This window comes from Lepidochelys kempii, chromosome 2 (genome assembly GCF_965140265.1).
Source record: "Lepidochelys kempii isolate rLepKem1 chromosome 2, rLepKem1.hap2, whole genome shotgun sequence".
Taxonomy (NCBI): Eukaryota; Metazoa; Chordata; order Testudines; family Cheloniidae; genus Lepidochelys; species Lepidochelys kempii.
Window position 1 is genome coordinate 235016867 of NC_133257.1, and position 25988 is coordinate 235042854.

Sequence of the window (25988 nt, forward strand, 5' to 3'; positions counted from 1 at the left end):
ACCTGCACAGCTGTAACCACGCTACTATCTTTAGCATGTTAGCTTGATCAAAATTAGCATTGGTATGTCTACCCAAGATGGAAATTGCACCCCGGGCTGCAGTGTATGCTCTCCTGCTCCAATCCATCCTCAAGATCTACTTCAACCATGGGGCCCTCATGAACTAATAGTGGCCAGTTGGAGATAGTTGCCATCTATTGGGGAGGGGGGGAAACAACAACCCAAAAACCTTTGGTTGTATGATTTATCCCTCTTCGTCATCATTCATTTGTTGCTTTTCTTCAACAATGAGCTATTTGGAGCAGGGACTGTCTTACTATTTGTTTGGCCAGCACCTAACAAATTGTGGAATGTAGCTATAATATAAATTAATTACAGATGTAATAATTTCTAATATGGGTTGAGCCCCCCCAAAGCTACATGTATTCCAGGGTTACGTTAGGTCTACAGAAATTGAGCTGAGAATTCCAAACTCTTACTAGTTCCAATGACCCAAGTCATATTTCTGTCCTGTGTAATTGACAAAATACTGAAGCACCAGCCAGTCTTTTTAGATAAATTATAGATTTAGGAAAAGCAGCCCTCAGTCAGACTACTAATAGAAGGTGTGAACCACTATGGTATGACATGTTTCTTTTATGTAGTAACACCCATTGCGACAGTAGTTCAAAAACAAGTAGGACAAGGAAACAAAATATGGCTTGGTTAGTTAAATAGGAAGATATGTAAAACTTCACACAGGACATAGAATTAAGTGGTAGCTGGGAAGTCTGCCAAGAAGATCTAAGGTTTCAGTTCCACAGTGCCTTTAGTTACATGCTACTTTTCTTCAGCGAGAAAATACCATTTCTCTCCTACAACATTTCCTTCAAGGGCTTCTCCTGTGGCTGTTTATTAATAAACAGCTGTTTGCAATGAAAGACAATCTCTTTATAGGAATCATGGTTTCCGGTAGATGTGTTTGGTGTTTACTGAGGACTATTTACACTTATATTTGTTTTAATAGGATCCAGATAAGGATATGTACATATGTGAAACTACAGCTATGAATTATACCATTCAAAAGGTGGCATATTAATGAATGGACATATGTTTTTCATAGGTGGCTTAGGTCAAGACCAACTTACAAACCCAGTTACATATTGAATATTGTATGTTTAGAAATTCTTATAGTAAAATACCCCCTTTAAGAGTTCTGAATGCATGTAATAGTGTAAAAGTTTTAATATATAATCAACCTTCATAATAAACTCATTTATTAAGATCTCATTATGTAATAGAGAGATAAGGCTGTCATTAAATGTAATAAACTTATTACATTGATATTTAAGTACAACAATAAGTATCATTGTTAAATTCCTCTTCTTAAACACATTTCCTGGAGATTAATTCTATTACAGAATCTTCCCTCTTACAAAAGTGAAAGTAGAGCAATTCTGAGGCTACTTTGCTTTACCCTGGGGACTAGCCCACCATGAAAGATGATCCCAGGATTGGGGGAAAGGCTACAAAAAGGACATAAGGAAACCTTTAACTTTGCCACCTCAATCTTGCACCATCCACAACTCAGGAAGGTCAGAAAATCTGGTGCTCTCTATTCGAAACCTCAGCTATACTGTGTTTCTTTTCTCCTCACAAACACTATTCTGACTAGCTCTCCTCTACAAAAAAAATTGCAATCCCATGCTATCCCTTTCCCATCATACAAGCTGCCTTTTGCATTAGGTATTGACAAAAAGAAAAGGAGTACTAGTGGCACCTTAGAGACTAACCAATTTATTTGAGCATAAGCTTTCGTGAGCTACAGCTCACTTCATCGGATGCATAAAAGTGGAAAGTGCAGTGAGGATGTTTTTATACACACAGATCATGAAAAAATGGGTGTTTATCACTTGAATTACCAGCAGGAAAGTGGGGTGAGGGGAGAGAAAACCTTTTGAAGTGATAAACACTCATTTTTTCATGATCTGTGTGTATAAAAACATCCTCACTGCACTTTCCACTTTTATGCATCCGATGAAGTGAGCTGTAGCTCTCGAAAGCTTATGCTCAAATAAATTGGTTAGTCTCTAAGGTGCCACAAGTACTTCTTTTGCTTGAATTCAGCAGCCCCCTCTCCTAAACATGAGACTCTGGGGTATAAGTGAACAGAAGAGAGTATTTAAAAAGCATAATTTAAATTTACTTCCAGTGCCCTTACTCAGTATGTAAGTCACACTAACTTAGACTCTCACCCACTTACTGACATGTAACCCTCTTATATATCACCTCTAAAGTTTGCCTACTGAGACTAAGTTGCTGTAACTTAAATGTCAAGGGCTGGAAGAGAGGAGCATAGTTGGAGGGGGTATGTTAAAGTTGGCCATCCTATTACACATTTTTTATCATACATAGATGCTGCTGCACTTTAAGGGACACTGTTAACTAAGAAATTATACTTCTTTCTGAGGGGGCATGCCTAGTGTTACAACTACATGTGAGATTATCAAACTAAAAGAGATTAGAGAAAATATTTTTCTACTTTTCCATTTATTTACTTTCTGCATTTGATATCTTCACTGTTTCCCTTGTGCAGTTAGTCAGTTCCTCTTTTATTTGTGTGGCTCTTTCATACAGCAGTAAGGAGAGAAAATTATTTTTCTTTACATAGGAAATATGATAATAAAACCAAAGAAATTGGCAGGGCAACCCACGGGTAGGTATTATACCTAAAACTACTTTTCTCACATTTTACTGAAATCTCTGTCAGAAGAGAGAGGGTTCCTGATTTAGATTGAGTGCCTGTATAGAGATAATTGATAAGTAGGTCAATTTATAATAATTGGTTTGTACTAATTCATCTGTGTAGTTTTTAATGCTAAAGAGACTATATGAGTTGACAGTTCTTTCTTATCTGATTTTAGAATGGAAATGTATGCCAGTAGGATTTCTCTTTTAAAGTATCTCTCTCTCCTCACAAACTGCAACTGTTTAATCAAATCTATATTAAAGCCTGTTGAGTGAAGTGATGCGTGCCTGTAATCCCAGCTATTTTTGAGAGTCTGAGGCTGGCAGATCACAGAGGGGTTCTGGGCTGCTGTGTGCTATGCCAATCAGGTGTCCAGTGCCACGGACTGCCTGGCCAGCGGGTAAACTGAAGGACTGGTTAGAACAACATGAATGTGATCAGTATTGTGATCAGTGCCCTCTCTGTGAGGGGTAATCGATCGATTGATCAAGGTGATATCAAAGCCTAAGAAATGTAAATGAAATACACCTTTTAAAAAGATCTTGGTGTGCAGAATATACCCAGTTGCCTTTATAGCATGTCAGAGAAATTTGTGTCACCAGATAGGTGGATTTTCAGCACTTACTTTGTACTTGCAAGTTTCTTTTAAAATAGGGCCATTATTTTGGTCACAGAAGGTCAAGCATCTCAGGAAACAAAATAACGGGCAAAAGACTGAAGTATCATCTCTCTTTTCCTTTATTATGTCTGAATTGTGTCTTCCTTTGAGATACTTTATTTAATGTTCCACAAAGAACACTGGTAGCTGGATAACTCTGTCAGCTGGGATGCCTAGCAATTCCTTTAAAAATCTTAGTCAAAGAGCATGAAGTCTGTGTGTGTTGTGGCTTGCTTATTTGTGAGTGACTTTGTCTGAGATTCTGCTGATTTGCAGATCAAGAAATGTGTGCGTTTGAATTGCAGTTGCACTTCTGTGAGCAAGTTCCTCACTGGTTTATATTACTGCCAAAGGGGTTGCTCAGAGGTCAGTGGGGAGTAAGCATAGGATTTGGTTCTTGAAGACTAAAAACGTTGTGTCAAACCTTAAGTAAGATAGAATATGTTAAACTGACAGTAGGTTGATATATGGTTCAACTTTAGTTGAAACATATCTTCTATACTTTTAGCAGCATGTAATCGTATACAGAAGTTGACTGGTGGAATTCAGCTATGTCTGCACAATAAAAGTAGCAAGCTATGTACAAGAACGTTGGTATTCAAGGGTGTATAAAGAGCTGCATTTGGTTTCCTGGAGGTCCAACTTGAAAACAGATTATGTAGCTTGGTGTCCTTATTATGCTTTTTTGTCTTCCCTTTTTGATGATCTTGAATGATGCCCTCTCACATAAGAACGGCTATGCTGGGTCAGACCAATTGTCCCTCTAGCCCAGTATCCTCTCTTTTGACAGTGGCTGGTGCCAGATGCTTCAGAGGGAATGAACAGAACAGGGCAATTTTTCAAGGGACCATCCCCTGCCATCCAGTCCCAGCTTCTAAAAGTCAGAGGATTAGGGACACCCAGAGCATGGGGTTGCATCCCTGGCCATCTTGGCTTATAGCCATTGATGGACCTATTCTCCATGAACTTATCTAAATCTTTTTTGAACACAGTTATACTTTTCAGATACTCACTCTGCAAAGCAACTTGCCTTTGCTAGGGATGTTTTATAAGAGATGCTTTGATAAGGTTTCACTAAGGTTCACAGAAGAGGTCCAAGAGAACAATGTGAATGAAAAAGAACTTGTGTAATTTTGTAATATGAAAAGAATTAACTCCCATATCAGATCTTGGGAAATCCCAGCAGCTCTGTAGATTAGCTCTTGCATCAATGTAAATGTAACTTTTTAATAGTGCATTTAATGCAGTAACCACCCATTTATATAGCATCTCATTTCCAGGACTACTTCACTGGGGACACTATAGCTTGGACCTCATTGCTGGAAGAAACAGCAAAAAATCTTTATGGCCATTGTATCAGATTAAAAGAAAGGGGAATAACTACGTTTCATACCTACCCCCCATTAACATCATGGCCACAGGAATTTTGCTTTTTAAAAATACTCTCCTCTCCCAAACCCATTCCTGTCCTTCCCTTGAGTTGTGAGACCTTTTGAAGCATTGGGAAACTGCTGCTTCCCTTCCCAGCCTGGCTGCAACTTTTAGCAGCACTCCTGTAGGTAACAGGGCTTCATTTAAATGAAAACACCTCTCGCACTACATAAACAATAACACATACAGTACAGAGCTGATTTAAGTTCAGCAATTTCAGTTGCTTGAAGTGGGAACTATTTTAGATGGAAAGGGAGGGAGGGGGCTGCTGGAGAGGAAAAAAATGTCTCATTTAAAGCTGCTTCTTCCACTTATTCCAGGAACCAGGGCTTCTCTGTCAGCCACAGTTTGTGGACCAAAGACTGGAGGGAGGAGAGGGTCTCCCAAAAAGAGACATTTAAATAATTAATATATCAGTAAACATATTCAAAATAGTAGTGAGAAGTGTTTATAAATGTTTCCCTATTGTTTCCTCTTGTCTGCCCACTAGCAAATACTGTCCTTAATGGAAGAATGCAGTGGGTGAATTTAAAACGACATTTTACTGCACCATGGTCTTCCCTGCCCAATGGGAAATACCACAAACACAGAACTGACAAGTGTAACCACCGTCCATGGTAAATGTACAGCAAGTACCATTTAAAACGGAAATTTGTATCCTCAGATAAAATTTGTGATAGAAAGTGCTTTTAACAAATATATATAGAGAGAATTCCTTTTATAGTAGTAATAAGCCCACAGTAGAATCTGCATCATGTAGGTCATTGGTGCACTCCTCAAGCAGTTGAAGGCCTTGTTGTCTTTGGCCTCATGCCCCACAATGCACCCAAGCTGTTGCCTTCAAATGCACACCTTGCTTAGTGCTCTGTTTGTAAACACGTATCCCCAGGAATTTGTGGCTGCTTATCCCGTTTCTGAGCAGGTGCCCTGCATGCTGTAAGGCTTAAGTATGGAGGCCAAAGGTCTGTTTCTCTTTCAAAGACTTGGAACTATTTACATTTGCTGCCCTGGCCCAGGGGTGACACCAGTAAGCCTGGCTACTGACATTTAAAGGCAGTAACTTCAAGTTGGGACCCAGAAGGCCACTCAGAAGCTGTGTTACACATCCACTCCTTCCTGCTGGCTGCTTCTGTTACACTCCTAATAGGCAGGTTATTAAACTGTACCCTGCATGTACAGTCTTCACTTCTGATTTGTAAAAGTGCTCAACTGTATTGCAGGCCTCTGCCCCCACATCCAGGCATGCACACTCCTGTTCTTCCTGCTTTGAAGTACTCGCCAGAACAGTTGTGAGCCATCCTGGAATGCGCCTTCATCAGGAAGGCCTCAGACACCAAAGTGAAGATTACATGAAGATTATCTGATGTAGGTGGGAAGGTGTTGGGTTGGAACAGAGATCTGGATGGACTGAGTCTCATGATAGGCAACTTAGCCCACCCCTGCTCTTCAAGAAGCTTATCCAGTGTTGCAGAAAGCTCTGACAGAGGACCATGAATGCTGCATTTGTCTGTCTGATCTATCTAAGCACCTATCCTGTGTTTGTGGCTGATATATGATGGCTTGTGGTATGCTGAAGCACAAGCCTTGTGGCAGCCTTAACTGTACACCCCTTGGACTTTGTTGCTTTCTGACCCAGCCATACATTTTGGGGTTTCATATAAAATCTGTATTGCTTTCTACAGCATTAACATTCTCATGCTACAGACCTTGGTCCAGTCTCCTTTTGCTGACTTAAAGCTGTCCCAAAGGGACTGATGAGGATCCCCCTTGCATGGGAGAGTCCACAGGAGATGGAAAGCCGATGTAACATGCTCTAAGTGACTTGCGCTTGGGCCCCATCTTTCCCCAGCATATGGGAGGTTCTGGTGATCCTTGCCAACTTGGCTGCTCTAATTTTTACCCTGTGAGAGGGTGAGCTGGGCCTTTAACAAGAGTGCCAGTCAAGGCACCAACCTGTGTTGTGTTTATTTGCTCATTATGAGACTCTCTGGGGAAGGATCATATTACTGAGTTTGTGACCAAGAGCCAGACAAGCTGGGGAATATTTCAGAGGCAGTTATTCAGGTTTGGAGAGACTAGTGTCAAGGCACACTTGGGCAGAGGTGCTCCATGATTGGGAAGGAAGTGGCCTGGGAATGGTTCCATGAGGGTTTAGGAGAGAGACCTGAGAACAAAGCCAGTAAGCAGGGACTCTTGTGTGGTCCCTGGTACAAGGGTAGAAGAAAGCACGTACACAGAGGGGGAAAGGACTGTGAACTCCTGGGGACAGACCAGAAGAACTGCTGAGCTTTGGGGACTGGTGAAAGACTGTTGTTGGACAAGAGTTTGTGTGTTCGAATGATAAGCCTGTGTGTGTGTGAGAGAGAGAGAGAGAGAGAGAGTGTGAGATTGATTCTAAGGAGAAAGTGAGGCATTGTAATACACCCAGATGATGAAGAAATTGTAACTGTGCTCAGATACTACCTTGATGAGTGTGGTTTAAGTAACTATATAAAATAGAATGCAACATGCCCCCATGACTGGGAGGGGAGCCAGAAGGGAAAATGTAACAATGCTGCCTTTATCCCCTCTTCCAGGTGTACCAAGTATGGCACTGGCCCACTGCAGGATCAAGCCCTGGTGTTAAAAGCAAGTTGTTCTTACCAGGCCTTGGAGCATGTGGAAATGAGAATTGGAATGCTGTAAGAGGAAGATATGGGTTATAGGAGAACCTGAAAAAATGCAGGGCTCCAATGTCCATTCAGAATGTTGCTTTTAGTCATTGAAGTAAATCTGTGTGAGGGGAATGCTGATAAGCCTTTCACTTCTAAGTGATCACCTAACCCTTGAAATATTCATCAAGTGAGCAGAGCTACCTTTTCTCTGTATTAAAATTAGATACAGTGCCCTAAATATAAGCCGAGTCTTCCCCTCCTCAGTGAATTAGAGCCAATGCCCTAGGAGTGTGTTGGATAGCTACAATACATGAGATAACTAATCCTGATCCTCACAAGAATCTCATGAGGGAGGGAGATAAGTGATGATCTGTGTTTCAGAGATGGAGAAACTGGGGCTAAGGATGTGTCTACACTGTATAAATAAATAAATGCAGCAGTGAGTCTTAGAACTGGGGACAACTGACTCAGGCTCACAGTACGAGGCTGACACTAGCAGTGTAGATTTTCTCGCTAGGGTCAGAGCTTGGGCTCTGAAACCTGGTGAGGGGGGAGGATCTCAGAGCCCAAGCTCCAGCCCAAGTAGGAACAGCTACACTGCTATTTTTTAGCCCTATATCCGTGATCTCAGTGAACCCAAGTCAGTTGACCAGGGCTGAGATTTGCTGCTGCAGGATTTTTTTTTTCAGCGTAGATGTGTCCTAAGAGTTTGAGATTTGCCCAAGGCCACGAAGTAAGTCAGTGACAAATGCAGGAGACCTGACTCCCAGACCTCTTTCTACTATACCATGCCTCTTTCTCATTTACTTTGGTATATGCCTGGAGAGAATTCTAGACCACCTGAGGTTAACATCACTTTTCTTACTGGGTATCCTCTCTAGAGTATTTTCTTGCCATTTCCTCCCCTTCAGAAACCTTTCATCCCATGAACACCACTTCTAGGCCTGCTTTAGCGACAGATCACTGCCTCTACTGGCCTGTCTGTCTAGCTGGCTGGCTCACAGAGTGAGAGATCAGGCCCAGAAATCAAACTGGGATGCAGCACCTGGTACAGCAGAGTGCTAGTTCAGGGGCCAGGCAGTAGGCCCTGTAATACTACTTTAAATCTGAAACAAAAGGATTATATTTACATTAATTCTACCATAATGTATAAAAACCAAGTTCATGCTCTTGTATTTTAATAGTCCAGATATTCTGCTTTCCTGGTGTAGTGTGGATTGTGTGAGTCGAAAGAGATCTTGCTCATCTGCAAAAAGGCTTAGACCCAGCAAATAATTGCTCTAAGTACAGAAAATAATCAAACTGCTTTATGTGCATTTAAAGACATACTCTTTTTAGATTTCAGAGTAGCAGCTATGTTAGTCTGTTTTCTCAAAAAGAAAAGGAGTAATTGTGGCACCTTGAGACTAACAAATTTATTTGAGCATAAGCTTTCGTGAGCTACAGCTCACTTCATCGGATGCATTCAGTGGAAAATACAGTGGGGAGATTTATATACACACAGACCATGGAAAAAATGGGTGTTTATCATACACATTGTAAGGAGAGTGATCACTTAAGATGAGCTATTACCAGCAGGAGAGCGGGGGTGGGGGGAGGAGAACCTTTTGTAGTGGTAATCAAGGTAGGACATTTCCAGCAGTTGACAAGAACGTCTGAGGAACAGTGGGGGGTGAAGAGGGAGAATAAACATGGGGAAATAGTTTTATTTTGTGTAATGACCCATCCACTCCCAGTCTTTATTCAAGCCTAAGTTAATTGTATCCAGTTTGCAAATTAATTCCAATTCAGCAGTATCTTGTTGGAGTCTGTTTTTGAAGTTTTTTTGTTGAAGAATTGCAACTTTTAGGTCTGTAATCGAGTGACCAAAGAGATTGAAGTGTTCTCTGACTGGTTTTTGAATGTTATAATGCTTGATGTCTGATTTGTGTCCATTTATTCTTTTACGTAGAGACTGTCCAGTTTGACTAATGTGCATGGCAGAGGGGCATTGCTGGCACATGATGGCATATATCACACTGATAGATGTGCAGGTGAACGAGCCTCTGATAGTGTGGCTGAAGTGATTAGGCCCTATGATGGTGTCTCCTGAATAGATACGTGCACACAGTTGACAACGGGCTTTGTTGCAAGGATAGGTTCCTGGGTTAGTGGTTCTGTTGTGTGGTATGTGGTTGCTGGTGAGTATTTGCTTCAGGTTAGGGGGCTGTCTGTAGGCAAGGACTGGCCTGTCTCCCAAGATTTGTGAGAGTGTTGGGTCATCCTTCAGGATAGGTTGTAGATCCTTAATAATGCGTTGGAGGGGTTTTAGTTGGGGGCTGAAGGTGACAGCTAGTGGCGTTCTGTTATTTTCTTTGTTGGGCCTGTCCTGTAGTAGGTGACTTCTGGGTACTCTTCTGGTTCTGTCAATCTATTTCTTCACTTCAGCAGATGGATATTGTAAGAAAGCTTGATAGAGATCTTGAAGGTGTTTGTCTGTGTCTGAGGGGTTGGAGCAAATGCGGTTGTATCGCAGAGCTTGGCTGTAGACAATGGATCGTGTGGTGTGGTCTGGATGAAAGCTGGAGGCATGTAGGTAGGAATAGCAGTCAGTAGGTTTCCGGTATAGGGTGGTGTTTATGTGACCATCGCTTATTAGCACCATAGTGTCCAGGAAGTGGATCTCTTGTGTGGACTGGTCCAGGCTGAGGTTGATGGTGGGATGGAAATTGTTGAAATCATGGTGGAATTCCTCAAGGGCTTCTTTTCCATGGGTCCAGATAATGAAGATGTCATCAATGTAGTGCAAGTAGAGTAGGGGCATTAGGGGACGAGAGCTGAGGAAGCGTTGTTCTAAGTCAGCCATAAAAATGTTGGCATACTGTGGGGCCATGCGGGTACCCATAGCAGTGCCGCTGATTTGAAGGTATACATTGTCCCCAAATGTGAAATAGTTATGGGTGAGGACAAAATCACAAAGTTCAGCCACCAGGTTGCAGTGACATTATCGGGGATACTGTTCCTGACAGCTTGTAGTCCATCTTTGTGTGGAATGTTGGTGTAGAGGGCTTCTACATCCATAGTGGCCAGGATGGTGTTTTCAGGATTTTCACCGATGGATTGTAGTTTCCTCAGGAAGTCAGTGGTGTCTTGAAGATAGCTGGGAGTGGATGGGTCATTGCACAAAGTAAAACTATTTCCCCATGTTTATTCCCCCTCCACCCCCCACTGTTCCTCAGATGTTCTTGTCAACTGCTGGAAATGGCCCACCTTGGTTATCACTACGAAAGGTTTTCCCCCCTGCCCCTGTTCTCCTGCTGGTAATAGCTCACCTTAAGTGATCACTCTTGTTACAGTGTGTATGGTAACACCCATTGTTTCATGTTCTCTATGTATATAAATCTCCCCACTGTATTTTCCACTGAATGCATCCGTTGAAGTGAGCTGTAGCTCACAAAAGCTTATGCTCAAATAAATTTGTTAGTCTCTAAGGTGCCACAAGTACTCTTTTTAGAGACATTTTTGTATTTTTTTCCAAAACCAGTTATCAAAAATATGAGGCTCCTTCATGCTTACACTGCAACTTAGCCTTTCATTTAAATTAATTTTTAAATAAGGAAACTTTCTATATGTTTAATGAGACTTATGAAGCTATTTTGCCGTTATCTAAATAGCTGATTAGTAGGTCATGTTAGAACTGTTGGTTAGTGCTAATGAACATGTGTAACTTCTTTTATGCTACAGTTTATATGATCAAATAGCTATTTATTTAGCATGTAGATGTACAAAATTACACCAGAATTTTTAAAAACAGGTCAATGTGTTTTTATTAGGGATGTCAAGTGATTAAGAAAATTAATCGTGATTAATTGCACTAACGAATAATAGAATACCATTTATTTAAATATTTTGGGATGTTTTCTACATTTTCAAATATATTGATTTCAATTACCATACCAAATACAAAGTGTACAGTGCTCACTTTATATTATTATTTTTATTACCAGTATTTGCACAATAAAAAACAAAAGGAATAGTATTTTTCAATTCACATAATACAAGCACTGTAGTGCAATTGCTTTATTATGAAAGTTGAACTTTCAAATGTAGAATTATGTACCATTAAAAAAAACTGCACTCAAAAATAAAACAATGTAAAACTTTAGAACCTTCAAATCCACTCAGTCCTACTTCTTGTTCAGCCAATCACTAAAAGAAACAAGTTTGTTTACATTTTCAGGAGATAATGCTGCTGCTTCTTGTTTACATCACATGAAAGTGACAAAAGGTGTTTGCATGGCACTGTTGTCGTCAGCGTTGCAAGATATTTATGTGTCAGATGTGCTGAAGAGTCATATGTCCCTTCATGCTTCAAGCACTCTTCCAGAGGACATGCGTCTGTAACCTTTGGGTGGGCAAGAGTTCACTTCATTGCCCTTCTCCAGTTTCAAACCCTCCCCAACTTCCATAGAAAAGTAGCTGAGATCCACAGTTCAGTCTCTAAGGATTTTCAGCAAGGATTGCCCCACATTCAGGTCCCAAAAGGAACTAAAGAAATGAATTTAATTAAATAACTTTATAAAATCTTATGATAAAGTAACAAATCTAATTTTTACAGCATAACATGGCTATGTTATAGTCCACGGACATTATCGTCACAGTTATACATAAACATAAAGAAAACAAATTAAAATCTGAGTAGTTCAGTCCCCACAGAAGCACAGTGAGAAAAACTGAGTTCCCAAAACCTTAGGTTTAGTTCACCTAAGTCTCAGTTAGTCTTTGATCACCAAATCTATATAATCTGCTAATCTGGGGTCTCAAACTCAATTTACCTTAGGGCCAGTGCCAGTCCTCAAATCCTCCTAGCGGGCCAATAATGTCACTGAAGATGGTGTTCACACCACCTCCCAGCCCGTTTCCCACCCTTTTCCCTCACGTCCTTGGCCTCTTGCTGCCCCGGCTGACTCTGCCCAGTGACAACTGATGCTGCCTCCATGGCTGACTCTGCCTGGCAACTAATGATGCTGCCTCCATGGCTGACTCTGCCCGGCAACTAGTTATGGTATCTCTATCCCTCCCCCCCAGCCAATGAGAGCTGCGGGGGTCAGCGCCTGTAGCAGACGGCCAGCAGCATGGCTGCCTGGGTCTCTCCTCTGTGGCTCCAACAGCAACAGCAGGGATAGGGAACCGCTTGCAGGGAGCGGAGCTGACCAAGGTGAATGACACGTTGCTGAGTGCAACCCCTGGAAGGGTCCCAGGAGCAGCAGGATGGAGCAATGTTGGTGGGGCATGTGAATCTCTCCTGCCTGCTTCCCTCCCGCCCCTTGCCCTCAGCTGGCAGCCATGAGGGCTGGATGAAAGAACTTTTAAAAAAGTTTCTGTGGGCCACAGTGGGGAGGTTCTCGGGCTGCAGATGGCCCATGGGCTGGGACTTTGAGACCCCTGGTCTAAAACATCTTTCCTCCACTTGCTTGTAGGAATCTTCAGTTGAAATCCATGCAGACTCTTCCTCTTCTGAAATCACTGCTAGCAAGTCGTCAGCTAACTAATTAACCAATCACTCAGTTAATTCACAAGTGTATAGATTTAAAGAAAACACAAACCTGAGAACAACAAAATATAAATGACTCTTTCCCCATTACTATATTTAAAGAAAAGTTGGTGAATCGTATTAGTTGAGACAATTTAACTATCACAGTTCAGCTAAAATCAAAACAACATTCAAAGCATACAATTAAAACAGAAGTTATTTTTCCCTCCCCATTTCTCCTTGCTATAATTAACATTGCCCATGCTTCCCTGTTAGAGAGTTAACAATATCACTAACCTGCTGCAAAATGCTTCAGAGTTAGGGATAACAGCTTGCTCTGCTCCTGGGCTCAGCTTCTCTCAACTCACGAAGGGTACATGGCCCATTGTAAAGCAGCTGCCCTGACTGCTTGCCCTCATGGAGTCTGACTCCTGCAACAGGGAACCTATTGGAACAGACCCAAAACTACCACACCCAATTTGAGAAGTTTCTGGATGGGGAGTGCTAAATCTGCCTAGCACTATAAAAACTGGTTCAGCGTCTGACACACTGTCGTAGGTTGTCCTACAACACAGCCTCTAACAAGACCAGGCTGTTCCAGACACCAGGTACCAGGATTGTTTACCTTTACACTAAGAAAGTTCGCAAGGCACCAAAGTCTGCATGTGGTGTGTGTCCAGGAAGACTTCGCGATGTTCGTGCTGTGAGCCCTAAAGTCCTTATGGGGTTGTCAAAAACAAAGAAGCATGTTAGCAGAGCCTATGGCAGTTCCATGTGTGCTAAATGTGTCCGTGACAGAATCAAATGAGCTTTCCTTATTGAGGAGCAGAAGATTGTTGTGAAAGTGTTGAAGTCACAAACACAGAGTCAGAAATCTAAGTGAATCTCTTTGTATTGTCTGCCTAATAAATTAAAATTCAACTTAAAAAAAAACCAAAAAACCCCCACAATGATCCCAGACACAACTCTCTCCTACCTCCCCCCAATGAGTCTCTTAAAGAGATATCTCCCTACTAGGCACATGGATTACACATCCATGCTGATGACGGGTTCTGCTTGATAATGATCCAGAGCAGTGTGGACTGACACGTTCATTTTCATCATCGGAGTCAGATGCTACCAGCAGAAGGTTGTTTTTCTTTTTTGGTGTAGTTTCCACATCAGAGTGTTGCTCTTTTAAGACACCTGAAAGCATGCGCCATACCTCATCCCTCTCAGATTTTCGAAGGCACTTCAGATTCTTAAACCTTGGGTTGAGTGCTGTAGCTATCTTTAGAAATCTTACATTGGTACCTTCCTTTTGTTTTATCAAATCTGCTTAAAATGTACATGTGCTGGGTCATCATCTGAGATTGGTATATGAACTATATGGCAGAATGCAGGTAAAACAGAGCAGGAGACATACAGTTCTCCCTCAAGGAGCACAGTCACAAATTTAATTAAAGCATTTTTTTTTAAATGAGCATCATCAGCATGGAAGCATGTCCTCTGGCTAAAGTACGAAGGAGCATACAAATGCTTAGCATATCTAGTGCATAAATACCTTGCAAAGCCGGCTACAAAATGCCATGCAAATGCCTGTTCTCACTTTCCAGTGACATTGTCAATAAGAAGCGAGCAGCATTATGTCCCGTAAACGTAAACAAACTTGTTTGTCTTAGCGATTGGCTGAACAAGTAGTAGGACTGAGTGGATTTGTAGGCTCTAAAGTTTTACACTGTTTTGTTTTTGAGTGCAGTTATGTAAGAAAAAATATCTTCTTATGTAAGTTGCACTTTCACGATAAAGTACTTGTATGAGGTGAATTGAAAAATATTATTTGTTTTTACAGTGCGAATATTTGTAATAATAATATAAATTAATCACTGTACACTTTGTATCTGTGTTGTAATTGAAATCAATCTATTTGAAAATGTAGAAAAACATCCAAAAATATTTAATAAATTTCAATTGGTATTCTATTGTATAACAGTGCAATTAAAAGTGTGATTAATTTTTTAATCACGATTAATATTTGAGTTAATTGCAATTAATCAACAGCCTTAGTTTTTATGTCAATATTTAATCAAAATGATATATAGCCCTGGACACATTTTATATGGAAGTTACCACTGCCATACCAAAATTTAACCTACTCTGACGTATTATATCTTAAACTGCTCCAAGGCTTGTTAAGCTCATGGAAAGACCTCTCTGGACTAGAGTGGGTTTTGAATCATGCCTATAGTTCCTTCCTTCTTGAAAGATCCCATGGGGCAAAGATGCACAGAAATCACTTCATCCACCAGAGAAAAGCATTCACTGAGTTGGAACATTGTAGCTGTTCAAAATTTCACAGCAACACTTTACAACATTTAGGGGAGGAGGTAAAGAATACCTTATCCAAATGAAACTGTAGGGGGGATTTAGAATATAATTATTTGTGTTTCAATTTGGTCAAGACACCAGCTTGTGAAAAGTGCCATAGGCTCATTAGTAGCCACAAATGGTTGTTACCTGGTTTTACACAGGGCTTGCAAAATCCCGAAGTGATGAGTAGGAAACTCTCTTTGGCAAGTGTGGCATGACTTTCTGCAGAATTTGTCACTTTAAAAATGACAGGTTTCAGAGTAACAGCCGTGTTAGTCTGTATTCGGAAAAAGAAAAGGAGTACTTGTGGCACCTTAGAGACTAACCAATTTATTTGAGCATAAGCTTTCGTGAGCTACAGCTACAGCTCACGAAAGCTCATGCTCAAATAAATTGGTTAGTCTCTAAGGTGCCACAAGTACTCCTTTTCTTTTCACTTATGGTTACAAAGATAACTTTTCAAATGTAAGCTGACACAGTGATATCTTCCTGAGTAAACAGACACACAGCTCCACTGCCAGGACTGCTCTTCATAGCTTCCCAAGTTCCAAAAGTGTGAAATTAGCAAACTTGGTTAGTTTCACTGTTGCACTCCAAAATTCTTCAAGCAGCAGTGAAACAGGTAGGAATCATGTCAGTTTCGCCCTTTTGTTACTTAGGAAAGTTCTAAACAGCAACAGAAGCAAGCACTGAAGTTTTTCATGGGGGAAAGATAAAGTATGGGAGACCTGTCCTCTCCAAGTCTCCTGACTGTTACAAGTACTGTAATAGGAAGAAGAGAAAAAGCTCCTCAGAGCATTTCATGCGTATCCGGCACCCGTGAGTCAGAGGCTGAAACTAATGAAGTTTCCAGGAAAAATTACCACATTCTCCTTCTTCCCAGCAGCTTGGTGGGTGAGGTAGACTTCCAATCAGGGCACTGACCCAGATCTCACTGATGGGGAGAAGAATGCCCTCTCTCCTTGTCTTTTCTATCTACCTCTGGCCCAGAGGTGGGCAAACTAAGGCCCGCGGGCCACATCCGACCCACGGGACTGTCCTGCCCGGCCCTTGAGCTCCCTGCCGGAGAGGCTACCCCTGGCCCCTCCCCTGTTGTCCCCCCTTCCCCGCAGCCATGCTGTGGCATGGGCAGCGCTCTGGACGGCGGGGCCGCACACTCCTGCAGGGCAGTGCATCTGGCTCTGGCCAGGCGGTGTGGCTGCCCGACATGCTGCTCTGAGCGGCATGGTAAGGGGATCGGGGAGTCCTGGGGGGCAGTCAGGGGACAGGGAGCAGTTGGATAGGTGTGGGAGTCCTGGGGAGCCTGTCAGGGGGTGGTTGGATGGGGCGGAGGTTCTGGGGGGGCGGTCAGGGGACAGGGAATGGGGGGGGTTGGATAGGCTTGGGAGTCCCGGGGGGCCTGTTCGGGGGGCAGAGGTTGTGGATAGAGGTTGGGGCAGTCAGGGGATGGGGGGTTGGATAAGGGTGGGGGGCCCTGGAAGGGGGCAGTCAGGGGACAGGGAGCAAGGGGGTTGGATAGGGGGTAGTGTCCCAGGGGGCAGTTAGAGGTGGGGGGCCCCAGGAGGGGGGAAGTCAGGGGACAGGGAGCAGAGGGGTTGGATGGGTGGGGGGGATTCTGAGGGGGACAGTCAGGGGCTGGGAAGTGGGAGCGGTCAGATAGGAGGTGGGGTCAGGCTGTTTTGGGAGGCACAGCCCTCCATACAGTTTTGCAACCCCAATATGGCCCTCAGGCCAAAGAGTTTGCCCACCCCTGCTCTGGCCAATGGATTTAGTGTCCTTGCTAGTTGATGTCTGGTAGCGTTTTCTAACTCTGGTTTATGTCTCATTTGAAGAGAGCACCTCAGGGAGAATAGGGCATCCAAATGTCAGGGGCATTTGTTCCCTACTAGCAGAGAGGAAGGGTTCCACATAGTGTGATAGCCAGTACCACTTCCCAAAGAAACTCAAGAGTGGTTAACGTCTGCTAAATTCTAATCGGGTGCAATCCTGCTTAGTTTATAGAATCTGACTGGATCCCTGGAGGTGTGTGGCTGGAGGCATTATAATTATCATAGTTTTATTTAGGCTTCCTTCTGCATTCTATGGTTGTCCAAAACCAGATCTGCAAATGAGATAAAATTTGCATTACTATGCTGTAGGAGCCTACAATGAGAGAGCCAAGGTATCTGGCTTCTCTGTGACTGCAGACACATATATACTTCTGACACCAGTGTGAGTCACGCTGCTGCTCTGCAGCGGTTCTTCAATAGTAGAATTTCCATCTTTCAGTCCTCTGCCTCTGAATGCCTCATAAGAACAGAACAATCACAATGCGTGGTGTGAGGAGCACAGATGTTTACAGATCTCCAGGAACATGGCATAGATAAGTCTCATTCGGAAATTATAGACCCCTTTAAAAATGTCAAAAATTTCTACCAATGTATTAGCAAACCAGATCTGGTGTCGAGTGGGCCCAGTCATATTTTACATATGCAAAGTATTTTCAGGAGCACTTAGTTGCCTGAGGAAATACTTTGTGCTACAAATTTGTATACATAAAAATAAACAAGAAGGGTCATTAACAAAATATTTTGAGGCATTTGCATTGAGTCCTCCATCAACTTTAAATGAACAAATTTTATTATTGTGTTTGGACATTTGGTATTTTTACTTTAAGCAATATAAAATAGTTATATATATATATATGCAGAAATAAAAACGCTGCAACACAGAGCTTAACCCTGTTACATCAAGGATCAAATGAATGCAGTCATTCTGCTTTTCAGAATAAATAAACTGTTCCAAATCCATTCTCCATTTCAGCTCTGTTTCTCTGTGTGCACACAGACAAATGCAAGCTCTGAGGAAGTTAAAAAAAATTAATACAACCATGTGTGCAAAAATCCCCCCACCCCCAGGAGGAAAATGTTAGGGCCATGAAGAAAATCACACACTCAAAATTCTGAATGTAGAATTGCCTGAGCCGTCTGTACCATTGGCTTCTGCCATAACGCCTGAGATATTTGATTCTCCTTATCTTATCGTTCGCATTGGTCACCATTAAAAACTTGTAGGCAAGTAATTTTTTTCAGTTTTTACAATACTAACCGTACTTATTATAAGGAATACCCTGAATACTAAGGGCACTATTATCCAATTAAGAAAGTAAAAATTGGAAAGCTTTCAAGGCTAACCGTTGTATAAATATGGTTGCTAAGGGAGGAAGGATGGCACAAGACTGGAAGTCATGAAATCTGGGTTCTGTTCCCAGCTCTAACTTGTACTTCCTCTGTGATGATGGGCGAGTCACTTAATCACTCTGGCCAAGATCCTGCGTTGGTGTCTGCTTAGTCCCCTAGCCTTCAATGGAGCTCCACTGGCTTACACCAGCTTAGGATCTCGCCCTCTGTGCCTTAGTTTCTCCATCTATCTTGGGAGGCAAAACATATGAATATTTATAACACACTTTGAAATCCCTAGTTTGAAAGTGCAAAGCATCTTTGTTCAGACATAAAATCCAACCGTCCAATTCCATCCTCAGATACACCTAAGTAGTTCTCATTGAAGTAAATGGGAACTGTGCATCCATAACTAAAGGCAGAGGCCAGTATACAGTAGTGCAGTTCCACATCTGCATTATATTGTTAGCTGCAGTTCATGGGAGCTTAATACTAGTCCTCAAGGCATTTTGATACATTTGACTCAGACTTCAAAAATTAAACATGAGGCAACAAGTCCAGTGACATGCTGTGTACCAAACTATAGTCATTACAAATCCCATACTGAGATCTCAGAAAAGAGAGACATAACAAAATATGGTTTAAACATTTAGAGTGTAATCCTAGCTCCATTAAGGGTAATGGCAAAATTCCCACTAACTTCAGTGGGGATGCACTTTCTCCCTCAATGTACTTAGTACCATTTACTTACCTGTCAAGTAATGAGTACAGGATTCCATGTTTGGGACTTGTCACAGGGCTGATACACCCCCTCACCCCGTGGGGGCAGGGGAGAGGTGCAGCACAGCCCCATGGTCAAGTTGGAAGGGCTGCACTGCATCTCAGGGCAGCACAGCTTCTTGGCCTTAGTCCTTACTATGACCCTTGCTCTCAGGGCAGTGTGGCCTAATGGTCAGAGTCAATACTACAGCCCTTGCTGTCGGGGTAGAGCAGCCCAATGGCCAGAGTCAGTGATACAGCCCTTGCTCTCAGGGCAGTGTGGCCTAGCAGCCAGAGTCCATAATAATGGTGAGTGGGGCCACCACCTCAGGGTGGGTGGTGGCCAGGATAGGGGGACCTGGGCCCGCCCTCTCCACTAGGTCCCAATCGGTGGTGGGGTTGCCTGCTACCAGGGCTCACCACTCACCAGGGCTCCAATCAAAACACACCAAGCCTTGGTCTGGTTCTGTAACTGTTTCCTCACAAAACTTCCTGGGTTATTTCCTACCCAAGTCTCTGGGATTCTCCGGTCTCTCCCCTCTCGGTAACGTCCCATGCCAGTATGTTGGGGTCTGTTTCCGACTGGCTGGCCTCCATGTCTTGGAATGCAGGCAGTCCTCCCTCAGGAGCTAGCGACACACCTCCTTCCCCGCCGCCGGCAGTCAGGGGGGTGTGGCCTCCTCAGCTAAGAGAGAACTGTTGGTGCTGTGGCAAACTCCTGGGACAGTGCAGGTCATGTCCAATCTGATGTCACTCTAGGTGTGACTGTTCTCCTTTTGCTCCCCTTCCCCTGTTATCCCTTCTGTTATGTTTGGAATGTGCCACAAGTCTCTATTCATGTATCTTTCTGTGTTCTGGTTTATTCTGATTTTTTTTTACTTCGGTATTGTTTCATGTGATTTCATCTCCTTCTCTTGTACAAGAGGAACATTGACAAATGTCATAAAGTAATTGCTTCCGTTAATAAGCATTCATTTTCGAGGTCTGCATTGTTTGTGGTTCCAGAAGAATGGGAATAATTGATTTACTATGTTTAATGTACTTTAAGGGACATACTGTTTTCAATACAGATGTGAATTTCATTAATGCTAGCTAACTGGAGTTATATATACCGGTTAAGGGGAAATAGACACATTAATGTTCATAAGCTAAAGAATAATTATTTATGATTACTGTATAGAGATTTAATGATTTAATTTAGCAGATATATTCCTTTCAAAAGGCATTTCTATTCCATTTTTATGTATTTCAAATGGGAGTTCATTTAGTGTCCTTTGGGACATAAAATAATATGAAAACCTGTATAAAACTGCAATATAGTTTTGAAAAGAAAAGGGCAGACTTTGCCTCAAGTGTTGTCATCTGAGAGCAGAATATCCTGTTCTACACAACGCTCCATTACAGTGCATCTTCTCCCTTACTCCCCATTTTGTCTTAGTCCTATCTAAGGCTCTGATTCTGCAGGCACTTGCACATGTACTTACCTTTAAGCAAGAGTAGCACTATCGGCCTCAGTGGGACTACCGCTTAAAGGTTAAGCGCCTGTGTAAGTGTCGACAGGAGCAAGCTAAGTGGATTAACCAAGAGCTTGTCTTCACTACTATGCTACATCGGTGCAACATAATTGACGTAATCCCGTCAATGTAATTACTCCACCTCAACGAGAGGTGGAAGCTATGTCAGCGGAAGAGCATCTCCCACTGACATAGCACGATGTAGACACCTCTTTAAGTTGATGTAATTTAGGTCACTGAGGAGTGGTTTTTTCACACCCATGAGCAACGATAGTTACATCGACTTTAGCGTTAATGTAGACAAGTCCCAAGTGTATTAAAGGGGGAGCAATATTCATTATTAGACACTTGGATGCAATGGCTGTAGTATAGTTATGCTAGATGGCTATATGACCAAAGGTTGAAGAGGTGAGGAGAGTTGATAATTAGCATTGGTTATCTTCGTAAGCAACGTTCTTGTTTTTTTAATGTACCTGGACTTAGGATAAAAGAACAGAGGTTGCTTTTCAGACTCTGAATTAAATAAAATGGACAATCAGAAGAGTCATGGTTACACAGATATACATTGATAAAAAGAAAATTAGGGTAAGCTGCAGTTCAGGGGGGGTCATTAGATAGTTATGTGATGCCTTCTCTAAACGTGAACATTCTGTCCCTGAGGTGCTCTTTCCTGCTCAGTGTTTCAATACCCATTGTATTTCAGACACAGAAAGCATAGACAATGAATACTGTACTCCACATCAATTGCTTCTGCCTGGAAGGTATTACGGAAATAGTTTCTGCGCTCCAGGAAGAGTAGCCACACCCCTGTTAGCCAATTACTGTATTGGTGTTCTGCCTCCTTGGTATTCTAACAAGCAGTGGTAAATGTTAATTGCTGCTGGCCAAGACGAACTGAGCTGTTTCAGAGCTACAGTATGTATTTCTTGTTAGAATCAAAGAAAATGAGAAGTCTTGAAATAACAACACACTTGGTAATAATGAGGTGAGTCACCACCACATGATTAGTATCATCAGATTCTCTTTTATAATTATATTAGCATCTCTATGTTAAAGAGAAGAGTTGGGTAATTTTTTTTTCTCTTTGAAGGAGAGACTTTCAAGTTTACTCTTATCAGATTTTTGGGAAAGCTGAAACGCTAATTGCAGACAAAAGGAGACCATATAACCAAACTTTGGTCCATCCAGTTTTCAGTCTGGCATTCATGCCCTGTAAACATTATTGTCTCTAATTGCTTGTCTAATTCTCTCTTAAATATCTTCACAGATTCACCTTCTGCTGCAGCTCATAACAGCCCCTTCCACATTAATGATACCTGCATAAAGGTATCTTGCTTGTATTCCCTTAATACCAGCCCCTTTCTTTACTTCAGTTCATCCTCTCTTAATTTTGACTCTGTCGGTTTTGTAACTTCCATTCCATTCTCTTCCATTCTTTATCACTCATAATATATACACCTTAATCACGTTCCTTTTTAATCTCCCCTTTTCTAAATCAAAATGGGCCCAACCCTTGAAATTCAAATGCAGATTTTAAACCACTCCAAGTTTGGCAGTTGCTGAGACCCATTAAAGCAATGAGTCCCAGCAGTAAATTCAGATCTAGATATTAAGGCATTAAGTAAATCTCAGACCATGACACCATTTCTTCTATTTCCCTGTGTATTCAGTCTCTTCTTAGATAATGTCCAACCTTTCCAGTTTTCTCATCAGCATAGTAGACTGTACCTTTGTTTCTAAAATATATAAAATTGTGTTTGATGTTCATATAACAAGGAGATTTTAAAATTATTGAATCTTCTCTATCTTTCATCTACAAGGATCCAATTAGCTCTACAAAGCACTTTGGATCAGGAACCATCTTTTACTCTGTGTTTACTCAGTGCCTATCATAGACTCTGTATCTCAGGTACTTATATAGCCCCAGTTACCGTAGTACCTGAGCACCTCTCAATCTTTAATGTATTTATCCTCACAACATCCCTGTGAGATTGGAAATTATCCCTATTTTATAGGAGGAACTTAGGCACTGAGTCTAAGGGTCAGATTTTTAAAGGTATTTAGGCACCTTACCTCCACTGATGCAATACACATCCAGTTCCAAACACCCAGCAGCCTTATGTAAAGTTGCCAAATTTTGCGCATCTCCCTGTTCAGGGTAGGTGTATTGACCGTAAGCTAAAGTTTATGGTTATAGGCTAAATCATTGCAAATAACCATATATATGTTACATGGATATATATATTTTATCTCACTGAAACTGCAGAGGGAATTCTAAATAGAAGAGATTGCAGCAAGTCTTCACTGAAGGTGTTTTCTTCATTTTTACTCCATTTTCATATGAACTCTGACTACAGAAGCTTGTCCTCAGGCTTTTGTGCATTGGCCAGCAAGTTTTCACTGAAAGCAGCTAGATATATAAGGGCCCTTGCAGTAATATTGTGCTCACACGAGCATAGCCACAAAGCCATCTATTTGAAGGCTGTTGCTTTTTTTTTTTTTTGGCAGTATTTCAAGCTTGGCAATACTTTCCGAGAATTGCATACTTAGCCTTTGTTGATGAAAAATCCATTTGACTTATTTTCTTAGAATGGCTCATCATTTAGGTGGATGTTATCTGTTCAGTGGTTCATCATCACATGTTCAGCTCTAAGAGTTCCTAATTCAATCCTGTTACAGTAGTGAACCTAGTATATTTAGTATAGCACTTGGCAGTTGATGACAGTTTTGAAATGAATGTTTAAGTGGAGTCATTGAACATGTCAAACTGTCCCATAAAACAAAAATGAAGCGTTTGAGCAAGGAGTCCTACATTTTATAAACATGGCTTCAATAAACGATTCTTCATGGATTATTGGAACACCATTGAACAGCTGCTCATATAAACAATCTTCCTTCCTTCCTGCCCAGTGCCCAGGGAGATCTTTTTAAAGTGCGTGTGACAGGATGTCAGGTTCCAGATCCCTGCATGGAGATACTGCTGTTCTGCTGACTTATCCACCACCCAGAATGGGTGGATTTCATTAGATCCCAGCTCAGGAGGATAAAAGATGAGGCATCTCTAATATGAGAAGAGAGGGTAGGGGGTGAGACGGGAGATTTTGCAGAGGGGACACTCTAGAAACAGTCTTGCTGGGAGAAAACTGAGGTTAAGGTTAATTCCTTGTTAAAAATAAAAGAAAGGAAATTGCTAGGCAGAGGGATGAATTTTGGATATTGTAGACATGCATGCGTCTTCAGTGCATCATAGTATCGAGTAATGCTTTCCTCTTATCATCTAATGCACCCACTCACACAAACTCATTAATTAGAGTCCATACAACACAATCACTAAAAATCAAAGAAGTCACCCCTTAGGCAAAAACTAATATCTGTACAAGGGTCTGTGCACATGCCTTATCTCCCAGTCATCCTCCTGCGCAAACAGACTCAGACTGCTCAGCTCCCCAGCAAAAACTCCCTTTGAATTCCACAATCTAAGCATTCATAATACACACATCCAGTTCCTCATGATTGCATTCAGATGCACAGCCTGAATTCTGACCTCACAACTTTTTGGGTAGAAAACTCAAGTCTGTTTTATTAACACTTTTTAAAAAGTCTTAATGAATTAGTATGGGAGAAAAGGTGAACCCTTGCTTTAAGAATCAGAGCTCACTGAAGTCACTGGAAAGACTCCCATTGATTTCTGTGGGTTTTGAATCAGTCCCTTTGCATGCAGCAGCACAACCTTCACTCTGGAGCCACTTAAGGGTTCCATAATTACCTTTTCAAGTGACATTTAGTAGTGTTCAGTCCACTGTACAACAAAATCATACACGCTGACATTGCTCTGGTATGTCTCATACTCCTCCATATTATGTTTGATTTGACAGGGTGGCTGTAACAAATGCTGAATGGCCCCAGGGTAGGACATTTGCATCGTCAAAAGCTTTTGAACTTCCTCCCACTTTTATCAGAAGCTCCTCATAAAAATCTGCAAAGACACTACATTATCCTCTTTCTAATCCTTCCTTAAAACTCACATCTGTCACAATGCCTACACAGCATTCAGCAGTGACTGTGCAGCTGGTTCACAGTGACTGCTGCTTGTTAAACCACTCATAATGGTCTTGCTGATCACTTGTGCTCCCCACATCTGTCTCTTGTATCCATCTGTTTTCGCTTGTCATTTACTTTGACTGCAGGCTCTTTGGAGCAGAGACTGTGTGGACACTGTTTAGCACAACAGGGATCCTGATCCCTGACTGGAGCCTGTTGGTACTGATCCAGTACAAATAAATGATTTAACACATTCATTTTTCTCTAGTCCTCATTCAGAAAGGTTTTTTGGTTGCTAGAATTCCTGTTTGACTTACTGCGTTTTATCATGATTTTTTTGAGGTTTAACAAAGCAATTCCTGTTGGGGAAACACAAGTAAAAGGTTAAAGAAGTAGCCAATAAAACCTATACGTATATGAATGGATTAGGGGATTGAATTCTGGCTTATCTCTATATGAAGTAAATGTACATTATAAAGTTAAGCATTAACTCAGAAGGACCATAGTTATAGTGGATAAACATGCATCTTAGTTTCATTGTGCAACATGAAATAAAGGCCTATCTTCTCTTTTTGTTGCTGCTGAAGTCATAAATGTGTAACATGACTGTGTGTTCCTTCATTCTTCACTTCAGCAGAAAAGGAACTGTTCTTTCTACTTGGTATTATGTTTTGCAGTGGAAGATAAATGAGGCATCACTGAAGATTCATTTGGTGCTTGAGGTCTCCGGAATATATTGCCTTACTTGTTTACATCAAGTTCAGCCTCTGTGCTGAGGCAGGACCAAATAAACCTGTATAAATATGTAAGGCAATAGGTTTTGAGCCAATTTGTCCCCTTTTGTTTGTTGATCTCCTCATGCTAAATTAATGCATCTTTTAAATGGGTATGTAGAGTTTGGGATCTTTAGTTTAGGATTTGTATCGCTTAAGACCTGATCCACAGGCCACTGAAATCAATGAAAAGACTCCCACTGACTTCAGTGATCTTTTGAGTAGGCTCAGGAGTCCTGCTGGTCCTCAGCGCCTGGATACTCCAGGAAAAAAGAAAGAGGATTCAAAGATTACACCACATCTATGAAGCTGTATGATGGTCGTGTTGCCACTGTCCGCAGGGTGGACCGCGGATGGGGGAAGATAAGTGCTGCTCACTGCTGCTAGTACTTTTCCTGATGCAGTTCCTCC

The 25988-nt window shown here is 41.8% G+C and overlaps 1 protein-coding gene and 1 pseudogene across 16 annotated transcripts in view; both read left to right on the forward strand.

The window, feature by feature from the left end:
* The window catches only part of LOC140907943 (large ribosomal subunit protein eL34-like), a 40504-nt pseudogene extending 26623 nt beyond the window's left edge, over nt 1-13881 (forward strand).
* The window catches only part of KIAA1217 (KIAA1217 ortholog), a 547348-nt gene that overhangs the window by 336793 nt on the left and 184567 nt on the right, over nt 1-25988 (forward strand). The window lies entirely within an intron of this gene.